A 17,614-nucleotide genomic window follows, 5' to 3' on the forward strand; every position below is an offset into this window, starting at 1 on the left:
GTGCATGCTAAGTCACTTCAGTCGTGTCCAACTCTGTAACCCTCCAGGCTCCTCTGTCCATGGGATTCTCCAGGCAAGAATACTGGAGTGCGTTGCCATGCCCTCCTCCAGGAAATCCTCTCAACCCAGGGATCAAACCCATGTCACTTTCGTCTCCTGCATTGGCAGGCAGATTCTTTACTGCTAGCACCACCTGGGGAGGCCAAACCTTCACATAGGATCAAATGAAAAAGGCTAAGGCTGTTTAAAGAAGCACTGAAGCTAACTCTGTTTTATACATAAGTAAAAGCGGTTTTGTTCTTTGCGGTTTTAATACACACTGAAATTTCCAAGAATGCAATAAAGGGACATTTGTATCCTATTTTATTTTTAACCTTACTAAGAATGATTTATCTTTTCAGAAAATCAGAGTGAATTTCTGTCAGACACAACAAGCTATATCCAGCTGCGTTTGTAATTGTTCATTCTCAGTGATCTGATGGGCAAAGCATCGAACTAACTCAATGGTGTTCATCTAGAGTAGCCATGTCCAAGCATCATATTACTGAACCCCACCAGTTTATTACATATTACTTTCCTTTTTTTCCCTCCTTTTCAGAGGAGTCAATTTCACTTCAAGATGGTAAAGGGGGCATTAGAAAATAGTTTTGTTTTTCTAAAAAAGGAGTCTGGTAGGACTGAGAATCAGGGCTCCAGTCTTGCCAAGAATGGTCGCAAGGAGGCTGTGGTGTGAACCAGTACTGCCCTCTGGTGGCCCTCAGGGACACAGCAAGCTCAAACAACTCGCCCACCCAAGCTGCTCCCCACCTGGCCCTGCCCACACCCCTGCCCAGCCGCTAAGACCCGGGAAGAAGGGACAGGCAAAAAACGTTTGCAGTGGTGCAAAAACAGATGTTAACCAAATATTTCCTCAATCCTGCAATGCCACTTACCATCTCCTCTGGTAGGACTCTCTCTCCACTCCCCACCACTGGAGTCAGCTCAGGCTAAACATTTTTCTCTTCTATAAAATGGGGTGGCTGCCTGCCTCATAAGCTTGTGGAACTGATACATAGCACATGCAAAGTGCTGAGATAAAAACTCAACACGCTAACGGCTCAACAAATGTTAGCTCTTATAATCTTGTCATCCACAGGTATCTGAGGTCAGAGGTTGAAAACCCATTCCTCTGCTTTCTTGAATGCGTGGCAACTTATGAACCCTGCTGAGTCTTAAGTCTTTGCGCTCTGATAGTCTTCCTTCTTAATTCCTGCCAGAGCCTCCTTCCACCTTCCCAGGCCTTGGTGAGGTCAAATCAGGCAACATCTGGGATGATATCCTTGAAGTCCTGGATAACAGGGTGACCTGCAGTACAGCAAGCAGGCTCAGGAACTGGGATGCTGAAAAGGCTGGGTTCTGGTTCTGGTTTCTGCCACAGACTCCCTGGGTCACCTACAGGGTGTCACCAGGTGTCTTCAGAGGTTCAGTGCTCACATTCTGCGCTTCACTAGAGATTACCTGATGAGCAAAATTTTCAGTGGATGGGAGTGCAAGAAGCAAGAAATTAAAACAGCCTGACTTCAAAGATACCATCGACCAGGGACTCTAATTTTCTGAAACTAATAGGTAAGTTTATTCTCCCTTTGTGCATGAGTACATGCTAAGTCACTTAGTCATGCACGACTCATTGTGACCCTACAGACTGTGGCCCACCAGCCTCCTCTGTCCATGGGATTCTCCAGGCAAGAATACTGAAGTGGGTTGCCATGCCCTTTCCCCGATTCAGGGATAGAACCCAGGTCTCTTATGTCTCCTGCACTGGCAGGTGGATTCTTCACCACTAGTGCCACTTGGGAAGCCCTCGTTCTTTCATTGAAAAGCAAATCTGTATATTTAAAATTACTGAGATTGGAATGTTGACTGTTATGGGCATTATGAATGCCTAACAATTACCAAGGAATTATAATTTGATTAGACATCCAGCCCACAGGCTGCATTGGGCATCAACATAGGGGATTGTTTCAACTCCTATAGAATCTCGTGTGAAATGTAGCCTGTTGCTGATTTCCTTTTGGATAATCTAATTCCTCCAGTGTTTTCCTCTCATGCAATGTATCTTACCTGCTGTAGAAATTAAATTTCACTTTGGAATGAAGGTTGAGAAGTCAGGGGCCATCACTCAGGAGGACCCCAGACCTAATAATGAGTAACACATACCTTAACCAAGGATCCAATCAGCTGGTGCTAGGGGAAAGGTCCCAAAATCATGACAGTCCCCACCAGGACTTGCATACTTGAATGCCTAGTTCAGTTCAGTCGCTCAGTTGTGTCCGACTCTGACCCCATGAATCGCAGCACGGCAGGCTTCCCTGTCCATCACCATCTCCTGGAGTTCATTCAGACTCACGTCCATCGAGTCCGTGATGCCATCCAGCCATCTCATCCTGGGTCGTTCCCTTCTCCTGCCCCCAATCTCTCCCAGCATCAGAGGACCTAACAAAAACAGTTACAGTAGGATGTGGGAGACAGTGAGGAGTGGATAACTGTGACAAAATGGAAAATGCATGCTTTATCTAAAATGGGCAGCCACAACTCATTGCTAGGTGATGAGGAACACACCTGCATTAAACAAGCTGGGTTTTTTGCTCACTGCATAAAGAAGAACACACACTTTCAGAACCACGAGGGCATATCTCTGTAAGCTATTACAAGGACTTACGATTTGGGCAAGTTAGGTGACTGGGGGGAAGGTTCAAGGAAACAGGGCTCTCTCTAAATGGATACCGTGAGCAAGTGTGGGTTGCCGGGAGCCAGCATGAGGAATTCCACCCATGACAAGGTCATGCGGCAAGAGCTCTGATGGCAAGGCTAATCAGACCTCAGGTTTTCCTCCTGGCATTTCCTGAGCATCCACCAGCCGCCCCCCCCCCCACCCCCCGCCCCCAATAATAAGAATCTGCCAGCTTTTGTGCTCTGCTTCTCCACTTTTCTGATATTCTCTGGAAAAAAGTCAATTCAGGGCTTTAGTCTTCTGCATTTGAAAGGGATGTTTCAGTTAAACCCCTCTGATAGCTCTCTAGCCTGCCTAACAGGTTCCCCAGACCTCTTCCAGCTTGTGAATTGCTTACAGCCCCCCAACCGCGGGAGGCACAAAGCTTAAAAGCATCTTAAAGATACAGAGCCTTTTCTAAAGAGTTAAAAATTATATTGATAGAGGGTTTTCAGTGTTGACTCAAGGATTGCTGCCAGACCTCCATATTCTTTATCTTTTAGGCACCTGGAAGGATGTTAATGTAAGCAGGATGTAGAAAAAGATACATAGTAGTTTTGATGTTAGCAACACTAGACTTTTGAGTTAATTGCTTCTCTTTTGCTGTAAATCACTGCACTCCCTCTACTTGTTATAAGTTGCTGTATCCTTGCTGTGTAAGAATGTAACTTTATTTAGTGCTTTCTGAGAGTGGCACCAGACCTTGGGAAGATCAACACAAATAAGTCTTCTGGTTGACAAACCCTTATCAGAAAAAAGGCTGTAAAATATTAATTGGCCCTTTTGGCTGGAAGATGATGTAAATTACTTAAGACTTGTGTATACAATTAGGTATGCAGAGAGAAAAGCCTGGTTTTGATAAGAGTCTGGACTGCTAACGCTGCATAACTTTGTGTTACCCATTGATCTCCATGTTTTATCAAAAGTATAAAAGGCCTTCTGAACAATGGAGGACGGAGCCAGTCGCTGGACTGGTTTCCCCCGTGTGTGTCTCTCTCTCTCTCTGTCTCTCTCTCCTTTTCTCCCCTTTTCTCACTCTGCTCTTTACTCTAATTTCAGGCTGAATTTCCACCTGGGGCGCCGAGGCTCACCAAGTCTACTTACTTGCCCTGGCTGTTAAGACCCGCGCGAAAGGGAGCCTAAGGCGAGGCACCCTTAGATATTCAAGCGAGCGCCAGTGGCCCAACGTAGATGGTGCAAATTCCTTGTCTGGAATTTTATTGGTCTTCTGCGTAATCCAAGCTATTCAGCCCTCTTTCTCCACTTAATTCTCCTACTACACTATTTCTTCCTAATCTAATCTTATATTTCTTATATCAATCAATAAATAGGTTTTTCTCATGCCAACGCCGTCCACCCTTCAAATTCCCTGGATCCACCGGGGCTGGACCCCGGCAAGTGGCGCGCGGGAACAGGCTATTCAAAGGTAGGTTCCTCGGAGCAAAAGCTCCCCCGGAGCACTCTCTGTTGCTCCCCCTCTGTTGCTCCCTCCGGAGCACTCTCTGTTGCTCCCTCTGGAGTGACTTAATCACTCCCCCGGAGTACTTTTGGGTACTCCCCCAGTGTTGAGTGTTCGGGACGGCTAGGACCCCACTCAGGGTGCTGTGGACCCCCCTGTAGGATAGACAGGGTGAGGAGGAGTGGGAAGTGTTGAAGGGTTTAAGAGAAACCTGGTGCTCTCGAGGTTGAAAGAAACCTGCTATTTAGGGTTAAAAAGAACCCCCCCCCGCCCTTGGCTAAGGTAAAACCTTTTTGTCAAGGCAGACTTTTCTATAACTCTTAATTTTCTGACACGGGTAACAATGACTCAAAACAACAACACCTCTTTATACAAGTAATTTTGTAACTGTTAAACAAAAGAGAAATTAAAGGTAAAAAGGCTAATGTTACAAGAGCAATGTTCTTGGTTTTCATAAGATGGTACTGTTAATTTAGATATTTGTGTGAAGCTAGGAAAACGGCTAAAAACTTATACTTTGCATGAGCCAGAAAAAGTTCCTGTAGATGCTTTTGCTCTGTAAAATATGATTACAAATGTTCTGGACCCCCGCATGAGGATGTTAGTTAGATAGCCTATTGGAGAGGCTATAGCAGTCAATGGTAGTGGGTCTCCACCTTCTACGCAGATCATATTTTCTGCCATTGGCAAAGAAAAGGAGGGAGACTGTACTCTTCCTCCCGAGGAAGGAGAGTGCTTACAGGACGCAGCGGCCGAGCGCCCTGGAGAGCCCCCTCCCCCCTCTACACAAACCAAACCTTAAAAAAAAAAAAAAAAATCTATCTTATTTAAAGCGACCACTACAACCTCTGCTTGCACCTCCCCAGGGCTTAAGAACTCCCCACTTTACATCCAAAGCCTCCCAGAACATTGCTTAAGGTTGAAAAGGATAGGGGAAATATTTTTGAGCAAAAGAGCTCTTAAAACAGAGCCTGCTCCTTGCAGAAAATCCCCTCAGGAGGGGCCTCACCCAAGGGAAAAAAAAAAAAAGACAAAAGAAAGAGAAAGGAAAACAAAAAAGAGAAAAGAAAAGAAAAATAATCGTAATAAGAAGGATTTTACAAATACAAAATGTTTCTCTTGTGCCCAAATGGGACATTTTTGCCGGCAAGGTCCTGCTATACAGAGACAAAAATCCGCGCCAATTAACCCCAGGACTTAGGAGCAGCAGCAACAGCAGCTCAGGACTAGACCTCAGCTCCGCTACAGCAACAATATTAACCCCGGTTGCTCAGATTCCAACGGGAGTGGCTAGCCCCCTGCCTTAGGACATTATAAGACTTGTGCTAGGGAATAGCTCGCTTTCTTTTCAAAAAATTTCGGTGGTGCCTGGTGTAGTAAATTCTGATTATACTGAAAAATTGAAGTTTTGATCTCGCCACCTGCTAAAACTGTGCAATTAATAAAAATAAAAAAATAGCACAGCTTTTGCTTTTACCTTATTACCAGACAGAAAAACCAGACAAAAAAAGCCCCAGAGGAACTAGATCTAGCTTTTTGGGTACAGAATATTGCAGCTTCTAGGCCTTTAAAAGATTTTTTAATTCAAGGATATAAAATGTCATGGCTGTTAGACAATAGACAAGATGTTTCTTATATTGCTGAGAGACTAGCCCAGCTCCTGGCCAACACATACTACTGAAAAGGAGTTGGTGGGATTAGAGAAAGTGGTATGCAGGATGGGAATGCTGTAGAGGAAGAGGTGAGAGAGAGTTTAAAACCTTGGTGAGTAGTGAGCTCCCCGTTGCTGGAAGTATTCAAGCAAAGATTAAATGGTTACTTGTCATCTAAAAGGCTATAGACCAGATTTGGGTTATAGAAAGATCATTGGAAAAGCTTATAAAGATATTGTGTAACAGCTCTTTACTAGCTTCTTATATTTAGGTCTGCCAAAAGTTTTAAAAAACTAATAATGTCCCTTTAAAGCCGCAGAGAGATTGTTTACTAACTTTAAATGATTTCCAAAAATTATTAGGGGATATTAATTAGATATGCCCACATTTAAAACTGACTACTGCAGATTTAAAGCCTTTTGTTTGATTGCTTAAAAAACAATCCTAATCCCCGTTCTAGAAAAAGGTTAATTAGTAAGACAGAGTTGGCTTTTGTTAAAGTGAATTAGGCTTTAAATGATGAGTTAATTAAGATTAATATTACCAAAAGAGATTAAATTATTCTTGCCACAAAATGTATACCTACAGGATGCTTGTGACAAGAAGGCCCATTGGTTCCATCTACCAATGACCCCAAGAAAAATAGTTTTATCTTATCCCAACTTGGTGGCACAATTAATTTTAAAAAAAAAGAAAAGGAAGTATGGAACTTTTTGGAAAAAAAATAGTAAATATGATAATTCCATTCAATAAGGATCAACTGCAAGTCTTTTACAGAATAGTGATGATTTGGCAAGTTGCCCTGATAGATTTCAGGAGTCAAATTTTGTTTCATTTGCCCTCAAGCCCCCACAGTAGTTAAAACTACAAAAATGTAGACTGGCGATTTGAGGATACCTGCGAAACTTTCCTAACTCTATGTAGTTCCTTCGCTCCCCTTTACCCTATGGGGGAGGGACATGCTGTTTCAAATAGGAGTTGCTTGGAAAAGGGATTTCTCAATTTCTTAGTTCTCAATAGGCGGTACAATTAACAATACTTCATATATTGATATAAATACATATTATATTTGCCTAATTACAGTTTGCCTGATTGAGTATGGGTATAAATAAAATATAATAAAGGTATACCTACTAGTGTTTTAAATTACTAAGGTTTTAAAGGATTGCAAACAATGTTACAGTAACATCCAAAAGCGACAAGGTATGAATGTCTAAACTGGAAGAAAATTAAAATCCTCATGTTAATTCTTAAATGTAGTATTTCTAACTTGTGACAAGACAGATTAGTAGGCAGCCATTTTTGTGTCTCAAAATAACTGGGGGCATAGTTAAAATTTTATACATCAAATGATTGTTAAGGAATGTTGCAGGCAAGATGTGGTTATTTTTAGTTTATTTGAAATGTCTTAAGGTGAGGGAAGGAGGGAGAGAAATATTTAAATTCGGAAAACCCTAAACCTTTCGATAAGAAATTGTAATTTTCACCTTTATATCTTTAAGGATATAAAAGGTTGATTAATTGGTGTAGTTAAATTGAGCCATAACCATTGGTGATTGATCATGGGGACCGGTAATTAAACTTGCATAAATAATAAGATCCTGAAGATTTTAATTGCATCAATTTCTGTATTTTATGTGCATTTAAAAACTGCAGTAAGTTAAATGGGTTAATCTTGTCTAATATAAGTAAATGAGTCTGTAGACTGTGATCTCCCCAAACTAAAAAATACAGTACTTGAAATTGTGTTCTTTATGGTTGTAGTGTTGGTAGAGCACTGATGTGCAGAAAATGGAATTACACAGTGCAAAAAAAAGAAAGGGGGGGGAGTATACCTAATTCTATTTATAGATCTATACTTAATTCATATAAATTAAGATGAATACTATATATCATATTGAATATATACTGTATAATTATATATGTGTATATTGCAGTAATATAGTATGTATGTGGCTGATATTAATTGGTAAAGATCGGCATGCTGTGATAACATATGTTATATATACTGTATAATTATACTGTGTATGTGACGAGTGTTATTACAATGCATTGGTTTGTGTTGGCTGGTATTGATTGTGTGCATGTTGTATTGCTGCAATATATATATTAACTGATATATTAATTATAAAGATTAATTCAAGTATACTGATTTATTAAATTGTTTAGTAAAGAGTCATAAAAAATTGTAATTCCATATAACAGAAAACAACTTGATGCTTTTCAAATGTTTGATGATGATTGGCAGATTGCTATAGGAAATTATTGTGGTCAAATATTGCATCATTTACCCTCATGTGCTTTGTTAATTCAAATATTAAGAAAGGAGAATTTAAGTATAGTTTTCCCTCATCAGATTTTACAACATGTTCTCGTAATGTTAAATGCTGATTCGTCTGGAACAGTAAAATGTAAAACCGTTGATAAAGTGAAAAGATCTCCTCCAGATAACAAAAAGATCCCGACCCAAAATTAACTGCCGGTCGAGGAAGTGTTAGTATTTTTTCCACAGGACCCAGATTCGTCAAATTTGGATCCCGGACAGCCTGACTCGCCATGTCGCAGTCCCCCAGACAGCTGATTCACCACAAAAAAGAAAAAGGAAACTCTGCCGCCGCTCGTGCGGCGCCGCGCAAAACAGCCGCTCTAAACAGCCGCTCGCTGGGAGCCGCGGGCGGGGCCAGCCTGACTGACAGCCAGAACCCAGTGCGCCGCACTCGCAGCTCCGTAGCAGCGCCAGCATCCATCTGCAAAACTATGGACAGAGGGTTGATGGGGAAAGGAGATATATGGGAACTGTATACTATTTGCTCAAGTTTTTGTGTCGCTGGGCCGCCGCGGTTTCAGCAGAGGGCGGGGCGAGGGCCGCCACTTGCACGGGCATGAGAGGCAAGATAAACTTTGAGATCCCGGCGGGACTGACAGCTGCTGCGGCACAAACTCCAACCAGAAAATGACTCTATTTACTCTATTTTGGCTTGGCTATCCTCTCCTTATGTTTTTCTATCACCAAGGATTCCGGAAAACTCAATGTACAAATGGACCTAATGTAGTGTCTTGTGAACCATGTATGCTTTCATCCTGTTTAACTCCTCAAAATAATGTTTGCTCTTCTGTTGTTTTAAAAACATCCACTGTGTAACTGTAACAACTGATGCCTGTAACTGTAACAACTTATTGATATAATTATGGTCTTGTTGTGTTACAACTGTTACCATTATTGATATTGTTACTATGGCAGCAATCATTGACTCAACAAGTGTAAATGCCCAATATGTTAAAAAATCAAGTTTTAGGTGTTTGGAACAGCTCAGATATTAGCTTAGACTTAGGGAAACTTCATAATCAGATTCAGATCTTGGAACACTCCCGATTATATTTTTCCGGCCCAGGAGAAGCCTATGACTTTTTCCACACCTCTAACTTCATTTCTGGAGTAACTACTCTGTCTACTGTTTTCAGTTTGCTCTAAATCTTGCTCCTCTGTAATCATTCTTCCCTGTATTGTCAAGATTCTTCGGCAGAGCATTCGGAATCTCGCGACCGAACTGCACCTGATTTTAAAAATAAATAATTAATTAATTAATTAAAATTAAAAAGGGTGAGATGCCGGGAGCCAGCGTGAGGAATTCCACCCATGACAAGGTCATGCGGCAAGAGCTCTGATGGCAAGGCTAATCAGACCTCAGGTTTTCCTCCTGGCATTTCCTGAGCATCCACCAGCCGCCCCCCCACACACAATAATAAGAATCTGCCAGCATTTGTGCTCTGCTTCTCCACTTTTCTGATATTCTCTGGAAAAAAGTCAATTCAGGGCTTTAGTCTTCTGCATTTGAAAGGGATGTTTCAGTTAAACCCCTCTGATAGCTCTCTAGCCTGCCTAACAGGTTTCCCAGACCTCTTCCAGCTTGTGAATTGCTTACAGCCCCCCAACCGCGGGAGGCACAAAGCTTAAAAGCATCTTAAAGATACAAAGCCTTTTCTAAAGAGTTAAAAATTATATTGGTAGAGGGTTTTCACTGTTGACTCAAGGATTGCTGCCAGACCTCCATATTCTTTATCTTTTAGGCACCTGGAAGGATGTTACTCAATGTAAGCAGGATGTAGAAAAAGATACATAGTAGTTTTGATGTTAGCAACACTAGACTTTTGAGTTAATTGCTTCTCTTTTGCTGTAAATCACTGTACTCCCTCTACTTGTTACAAGTTGCTGTATCCTTGCTGTGTAAGAATGTAACTTTATTTAGTGCTTTCTGAGAGTGGCACCAGACCTTGGGAAGATCAACACAAATAAGTCTTCTGGTTGACAAACCCTTATCAGAAAAAAGGCTGTAAAATGTTAATTGGCCCTTTTGGCTGGAAGATGATGTAAATTACTTAAGACTTGTGTATACAATTAGGTATGCAGAGAGAAAAGCCTGGTTTTGGTAAGAGTCTGGACTGCTAACGCTGCATAACTTTGTGTTACCCATTGATCTCCATGTTTTATCAAAAGTATAAAAGGTCTTCTGAACAATGGAGGACGGAGCCAGTCGCTGGACTGGTTTCCCCCGTCTCTCTCTTTCTCTCTCTGTCTCTCTCTCCTTTTCTCACTCTGCTCTTTACTCTAATTTCAGGCTGAATTTCCACCTGGGGCGCGGAGGCTCACCAAGTCTACTTACTTGCCCTGGCTGTTAAGACCCGCGCGAAAGGGTGCCTAAGGCGAGGCACCCTTAGATATTCAAGCGAGCGCCAGTGGCCCAACATAGATGGTGCAAATTCCTTGTCTGGAATTTTATTGGTCTTCTGCGTAATCCAAGCTATTCAGCCCTCTTTCTCCACTTAATTCTCCTACTACACTATTTCTTCCTAATCTTATATTTCTTATATCAATCAATCAATAGGTTTTTCTCATGCCAACGCTGTCGAATTCCCTGGATCCACCCAGGCTGGACCCCGGGAGTGGGCTGATTGGCTATCTCAGTAAGTTGACTGGCTATCTCGAAAAGGTGAGAGGCATGACATGAGGCTAAAACTATTATTATGTGGCATGTGGGATCTTAGTTCCAAGCAGGGATAGAATCAGAGCCTCTTGCACTGAAAGTGCAGTCTTAACCACTGGACCACCAGGGAAGTCCCTAAAGCTGTTCTTAAAGAAGTACATTAGCCAGGACAGGGAGATAGATATTTTTCCCTGACCAGGGACTGAACTCGAACCCTTGGCAGTAAAAGCACAGAGTTCTAACCACTGAATTGCCAGGGAATTTGATATGTGGTCATTTTCATGTTTTCCTCTGGGTTCAGAAACGATTACAGAATTGTCTTGTTCAGGAACAATTACAGAATTTCTTGATCATGGTCATAGAGCCGTATTGTAGGTGTTCTGTGAAACTGTCTACTTTCAGCAGGACAGAAAAGCCTCCCCTTTAGTACTGACTAGGCCAGATCTTGGATGATAGGCACGGCTTTTCCTTCATCAGAGATTCTTGCCTTCAAGGTTTTTTAGGCCTAGATTTGAAATAGTTGAGAGAACATATTATTCACCTTTACAGCAATAAGCAAAACACTCAGAGGGTATAACTTGAACTTCCCTTCTCAAAAAAACGAGAATTTGGTAGGTTTTCAACCTTAATAAAGGCCACAGTGTGATAGTTGATTATACCCTGAGGACAGAGGGTTGAATGACAGGAAAATAGAGGATTAATCTCTCAGGACATATATCTTCCCCTTTTGTAACTAGGGCTCTAGAAGTGAGGGTAAGGGGAAAAATCTTGAGTTCTCCCATCCCACCTAGCAAGCACGTTGTCCAAGGCCTCTGTAAAAATGTTTGTCCCTTATTCAGCATGTATCAGTATTTCATTCCCTTTTATTGATAAATATTGGCAGTACTCACTGTACAGATCTACCACAGTTTATTTATCCATTCGTTCACAGATAATTTAGATTAAATGCTAACTCCATGGCTTAACCTTTTAAGAAACTGCTGAACTCTTTTCCAAGTAGGAGCTGCACCATTTTACATTCCCACCAGCAATCTAGTCAACAATTGTTATTCTTTGTGATTACAGCCATCCTAATGGAATATGAAGTGGCATCTCATTAAGGTTTTCATTTGCATTTTCCTCTTCTTTTCATTGGGCTTCCCTGGTGGCTCAATGGTAAAGAATCCACCTGCCAATTAGAAGATGCAGGTTTGATCCCTAAGTTGGGAAGATCCCTGGAAAAGGAAATGGCAACCTACTCCAATATTTTTGCCTGGAAAATCCCATCAACAGAGGAACCTGGCGGGCTTCAGTCCATGGGAGGGCAGAGTCAGACATAACTTAGCAACTGAACAACAATCTTTTCCTGTGCTTATTGCCCATTTGCTTATCGTCTTTGGAGAAACATATATTTTAATCCTTTGTCCACATTTAATTGTCTTTTTATTGTTGAGTTATAAGAGTTCTTTCTATAACTTGGAGACTTACCAGATATACAATTTGCAAATATTTCCACCCATTCTGTGGGTTGTCTTTTTCACTTGATCAGCTTTTAAGCACAAAAATTTTTAAGTTTGATTAAGTCCAACTTATTTTCCATTGGTTGCTTGTACAAGGTCACAAAGATTCACACTATGGTTTCTTCTAGGTTCTAAGAGTTTTAGTTTTAGCTTACTTTTATGTCTAAGATCCATTCAGAGTTCTTCAATCAGAATATGCAGTGTAATAATATCCCAGGTGATTTGTATGCACAATGAAGTTGAGAAGCACTGCTTTAAATTACTAATAAATTCCTATTTATACCTTTAAACCAGTGGTTGTAACCCTGGGCTGAGTCACTTCAGCTTTTAAAAATTAAGTCTGAGTGGGTTCAAGATGGCAGAGTAGAAGGACGTGCACTCATCTCCTCCTGCTAGAACACCAAAATTGCAACTAGGTGTTCAACAACCATCAGCAGGAGGACACTGGAACCAACACCCCAAAAAACAGCCCAAAGACAAAGACAAAGTCGCGAAGAGATGGTAGGAGAGAAGCAATCATAATAAAACCAAATCCCATACCCATCGGGTGGGCAACCCACCAACTGGAGAACAATGATACCAAAGAAGCTCTTCCACTGTTATGAAGGTTCCAAGCCCCATGTCAGGCTTCTCGGCCTGGGGATCCAACAAAGGGACTGGGACTCCCCAGGAAATCTGACTTTAAAGGCCAGTGGGATCTGATTACAGGATTTCCACAGGACTGGGGGAAACAGACTCCATTCTTGGAGGTGTACACAAACAAAATCTTCTCTGCACCAAGACCCAGGGGAAAGGAGCAGTGACCCACAGGAGACTGAACCAGACCTACTTGTGACTGTTGAAGGGTCTCTTGTGGAGTCATGGGTCAGCAGTGGCTCGTAGTGGGGACGGGCACACTGGGAGCATCAGTCCTGGACCACTAAACCCCTACCGTAGACACCATAGATCCCAGGGCTTGGTCACCTCAGGCTAAACAACTAACATGGAAAGAGCACAACCCTACCCACCATAGATAAAGCTTTACTGAGCATGGCTCTACACACCTGAGCAAGACCCAGTTATTCCCACCACCAGTCCCCACCATCAAGAAGCTTACACAAGCCTCTTAGCCTCCTCCATTAAAGGGCAGACAAAAGAAGCAAGAAGAACCACAATCCCACAGCAGCTAGAACAAAAACCACATTACAGAAAGTCAATTAGGATGAAACAGCAGAAAATTATGTCTCAAATGAAGGAACAAGATAAAGCCCCAGAAAAACTATATGAAGTGGAGATAGACAACCTTCCAGGAAAAGAATTCAGAATAATGATAGTGAAGATGATCCAGGATATCAGGAAAACAATGACAAAGATTCAAGAAACGTTCGCCAAAGACATACAAGAACTAAAGGACAAACAGATGAATAATACACTAGAAGGAATCAACAGCAGAATAACTGAAATAGAAGCATGGGTAAATGACCTGGAGGACAGAACGGTGGAAATCATGGCTGCAAAACAAAGAAATGAAGACAGCCTAAGAGACCTCTGGGGCAACATTAAACACACCAACATTTGCATTACAGGGGTCCAATAAGGAGAAGAGAGAAAGGACCTAAGAAAATATTTGAAGAGAATAGCTGAAAACTCCCCTAACATGGGAAAGGAAATAGTCAACCAAGTCCAGGAAACACACAGTCTCCCAGGCAGGATAAACCCAAAGAGGAACACACCAAGACACATACTAATCAAACTGACAAAAACTAAAGACAAAGATAAAATATTAAAAACAACAGGGGAAAAATGACAAAATACAAGGCAACTCCCATAAAGTTATCAGCTGATTTCTCAATAGAAACTCTACAAGCGAGAAGGGAATGGCATGATATATTTAAAGTGACGAAAGGGAAGAACCTACAACCAAGAATGCTCTACCCATCAATACTCTAGTTCAGATTTGACAGAGAACTCAAAAGCATTACAGACAAGCAAAAGGTAACACAATTCAGTACCACCAAACCAGCTTTACAACAAATGCTAGAGGAACTTCTTTAAGCAAGAAACACAAGAGAAGGAAAAGACCTACACAAAATAAACCCAAAACGATTAAGAAAATGGTAATAGGACCATACATATTGATAAGGTAATTACCTTAAGTGTAAATGGATTAAATGCAAGAACCAAGATAGACTGGCTGGGTGGATGAGAACATGTGCATGTGTGCACTTCCACTTACATCACTCTACTTAACCACTCAAACTGTATGTAATTATTTTATATTGTTAGGTTAATCATGTTTCCATTATGGGTTGCAATAGTAATGATCTTTTTTGTCTAGCTATTGACTGTAAACACTGATAAACGTCTTCTACTATTGTCATTTTTGCTTAATACAAATATTATATCATGATTGAACTGAAGTCGCTCAGCCGTGTCCGACTCTTTGCGACCCCATGGACTGTACCTACAAGGCTCCTCTGTCCATGGAATTTTCCAGGCAAGAGTACTGGAGTGGGTTGCCATTTCCCTCACCAGGGGATCTTCCCAAGCCAGGGATTGAACCCGGGTCACCCGCATTGCAGGCAGACGCTTTACCATCTGAGCCACCAGGGAAGCCCATATCATGATTAGTCAACAGAAAATAACAGAATTGTCACCAAGGTCAGTTCACTTCAGTTGCTCAGTCATGTCAAGCATGACTCTTCGTGACCCCATGGACCAGAGCACACCAGGCCTCCCTGTCCATCACCAACTCCCGGAGCTTACTCAAACTCATCTCCATTGAGTCGGTGATGCCATCCAACCATCGCATCCTATGTCGTCCCCTTCTCCTCCTGCCTTCAATCTTTCCCAGCATCAGGGTCTTTGCAAATGAGTCAGCTCTTCTTATCAGGTGGCCAAAGTATTGGAGTTTCAGCTTCAACATCAGTCCTTCCAATGAACACTCAGGACTGATCTACTTTAGGATGGACTGGATGAATCTCCTTGTAGTCCAAGGGACTTTCAATGATCACTAAAACTACCATTTAATAGAAAAACTATAATCACTTCTTAAAATCCAGATACATATCAGAATTATCTTGTTATTTTTTGAAAAATACAAATGCCCAGGTATTGTTGTTCTTCTCTAAAGCTCCAGATGTATTTTTAATGAACAGCCATGTTTAAAAACAACTGGACCATGTGATGATCTTTTATCGTTTGTTTCATATTCAGTGTTCCCATTTCATTTAGTTTGTTTTCTAATTTCTCCATCTCTTTTGATGTTCTTTCTCAAGCCTTTACCAAGGACAGTAGAAAAGCTTTTGTATACATGTGTGTATATATAGTATGTATAATATATATATTCTAGAAATGTTATGAATTTTTGCCTAGCTAAAAAACTTGACATTTTGATTCCACTTGTTTGACTTAGTATGAACAGAATGCCAGATTCCTAATTCATATTCACTCAGAATTTTGATATATATTTTCATGTATTTTGGCATCTAGTATTACTGCCAAAGTCTAGAAAGTATTATCTTAGTGATTAAAAAAATTTAAATGAGGCTTGAAACTTCTAATCCAGTTGTGAGAATATAAAGAAATGTTGTTGTCAAAAAAAACCAGGAAATTATGACAGTATTAACTAAAGATTTTCTTCAAATCTCACAAAATTTTATGCTAGTGTCATTTGTCTTCATACATTATTCAAGACTCCAATTTGTATTTAATTGAGCAGTTTCAGCTGCATGCAACAAATTCTGGTAAATTCTCTTTTCATTTTTATTCTATTACAAATATTTTCTAATTTTCCTTGTAATAGCTTCTTAGATATACTTATTCAAAAGCTGACATTTAATTTCCAAGTATGTGAGTTTTAAGGTATCCATGATATTAATTTCTCATTTAAATGCTTTCTTCTCTGTAACCATCCTCTGTTCTTTGTCTTCTGAATTTACTGAAACGTTTGATGGCTAAGCCTAAAATCTCCCTTGTTAAATGTCACACTGCACTGAAAATATGGGGTTATTTTCAAGTATCTTTTTGGGGGGGTAATTTTAATTTTTTAAAAAAATTTTATTGAAGGATAATTGCTTTATAGAATTTTGTTGTTTTCTGTCAAACCTCAACATGAATCAGCCATAGGTATATATATATCCCGTCAAGTATCTTTTGATATTGATCTCTAACATAATTTCACAGAAATAAGAGAACAGACTCTGTATGATTTCAATACCTTTGGACCATGAGATTTCTGCACCTGGTTTAATGTCTCTGTATATATTCCAGTGCCTCTTATAGTCTGTGGGAACTTGAACAGAATTTGTATCTTCTTCTTGTGTGAAAACTGTATAAATCTTAACTATGTTAAATTGGTTTGTAATGCTTTTCAGGTCTACTATATTCTTCTACTTCCTTGTACATTCATTCTATTCATTTCTGAGAGTCTGATATTGAAATTTCAACTAAAAATCTTAATTTATCTACTTAAACAACTGTAATATACAATGCAACTATATGTAACTTCTGTATTTTCCAAGTCTCCTGTAAATGTATCATATTTTCATAATTTAAAAGATAGAAAAGGAAGAAAAATAAAAAATAAAAATTACATTTGAGCCTTATACATATGACAATTCTACTTAGTCTAGGGCAGGCTTATTTTTCAGTCTTCTTAGCTGACTCCAATGTGAAGCCAAGGCTGAGAATTACCACCTCATCTTTGAAGATTAACATGTTCTACAGCTCCTTAGTTATCTCTAAAATTGTTGAGGATTTCCACAAAGCTATACCCATCCACATGCCTCGCAGTCTAATCAATGTTTCAAGTCTTTGTCACTTGAAAAGGAATCCTTAACAAAACACATGTGCTCTGACATTCAGTTGTATCCAACTCTTTGGACTGTAGCCCACCGGGGGGCTGTGGGGGTGGGAAAAGGGGATATTCCCCATCCAGGGATCGAACCAGTGTCTCCTGCATTGCAGGCAGATTCTTTACCTGCTATCAGGAAACCCTATCAGAAACACACTCTCTACTATAGATTTCACCCATATGCCATCTCCAGGCTGCTCTGCACCCACTGCCTGCTTAGTATTTTATGCTAGGCTTACAACAGTGCCACATTATGGCTGGGATCAGCGCTCACAGTTTGTACACGAGACTGTAAGTTTAGTGCCTGAGTATGAAGCATATCACACTTTGATCCAGAAACTAGAAGATGGGAGGTCATATTGGGTAGTACTGGAAACAGGAATGAGAAGAGGAAAATGAAGAACTTGAAGACCGTTTTGGGAAAAACAAGACTGGCCAA

At 40.7% G+C, this 17,614-nt stretch overlaps 1 non-coding gene across 1 annotated transcript; it reads right to left on the reverse strand.

Annotated features, from left to right (window-relative positions):
• Positions 1-14,861: 14,861 nt before the first annotated feature.
• TRNAC-GCA (transfer RNA cysteine (anticodon GCA)) lies at positions 14,862-14,933 on the reverse strand. Its single transcript has one exon. It is a non-coding gene; the product is annotated as a tRNA-Cys (tRNA).
• Between the last annotated feature and the right edge of the window lie 2,681 nt (positions 14,934-17,614).

The sequence above is a fragment of the Capricornis sumatraensis genome, chromosome 6, assembly GCF_032405125.1.
Source record: "Capricornis sumatraensis isolate serow.1 chromosome 6, serow.2, whole genome shotgun sequence".
NCBI lineage: Eukaryota > Metazoa > Chordata > Mammalia > Artiodactyla > Bovidae > Capricornis > Capricornis sumatraensis.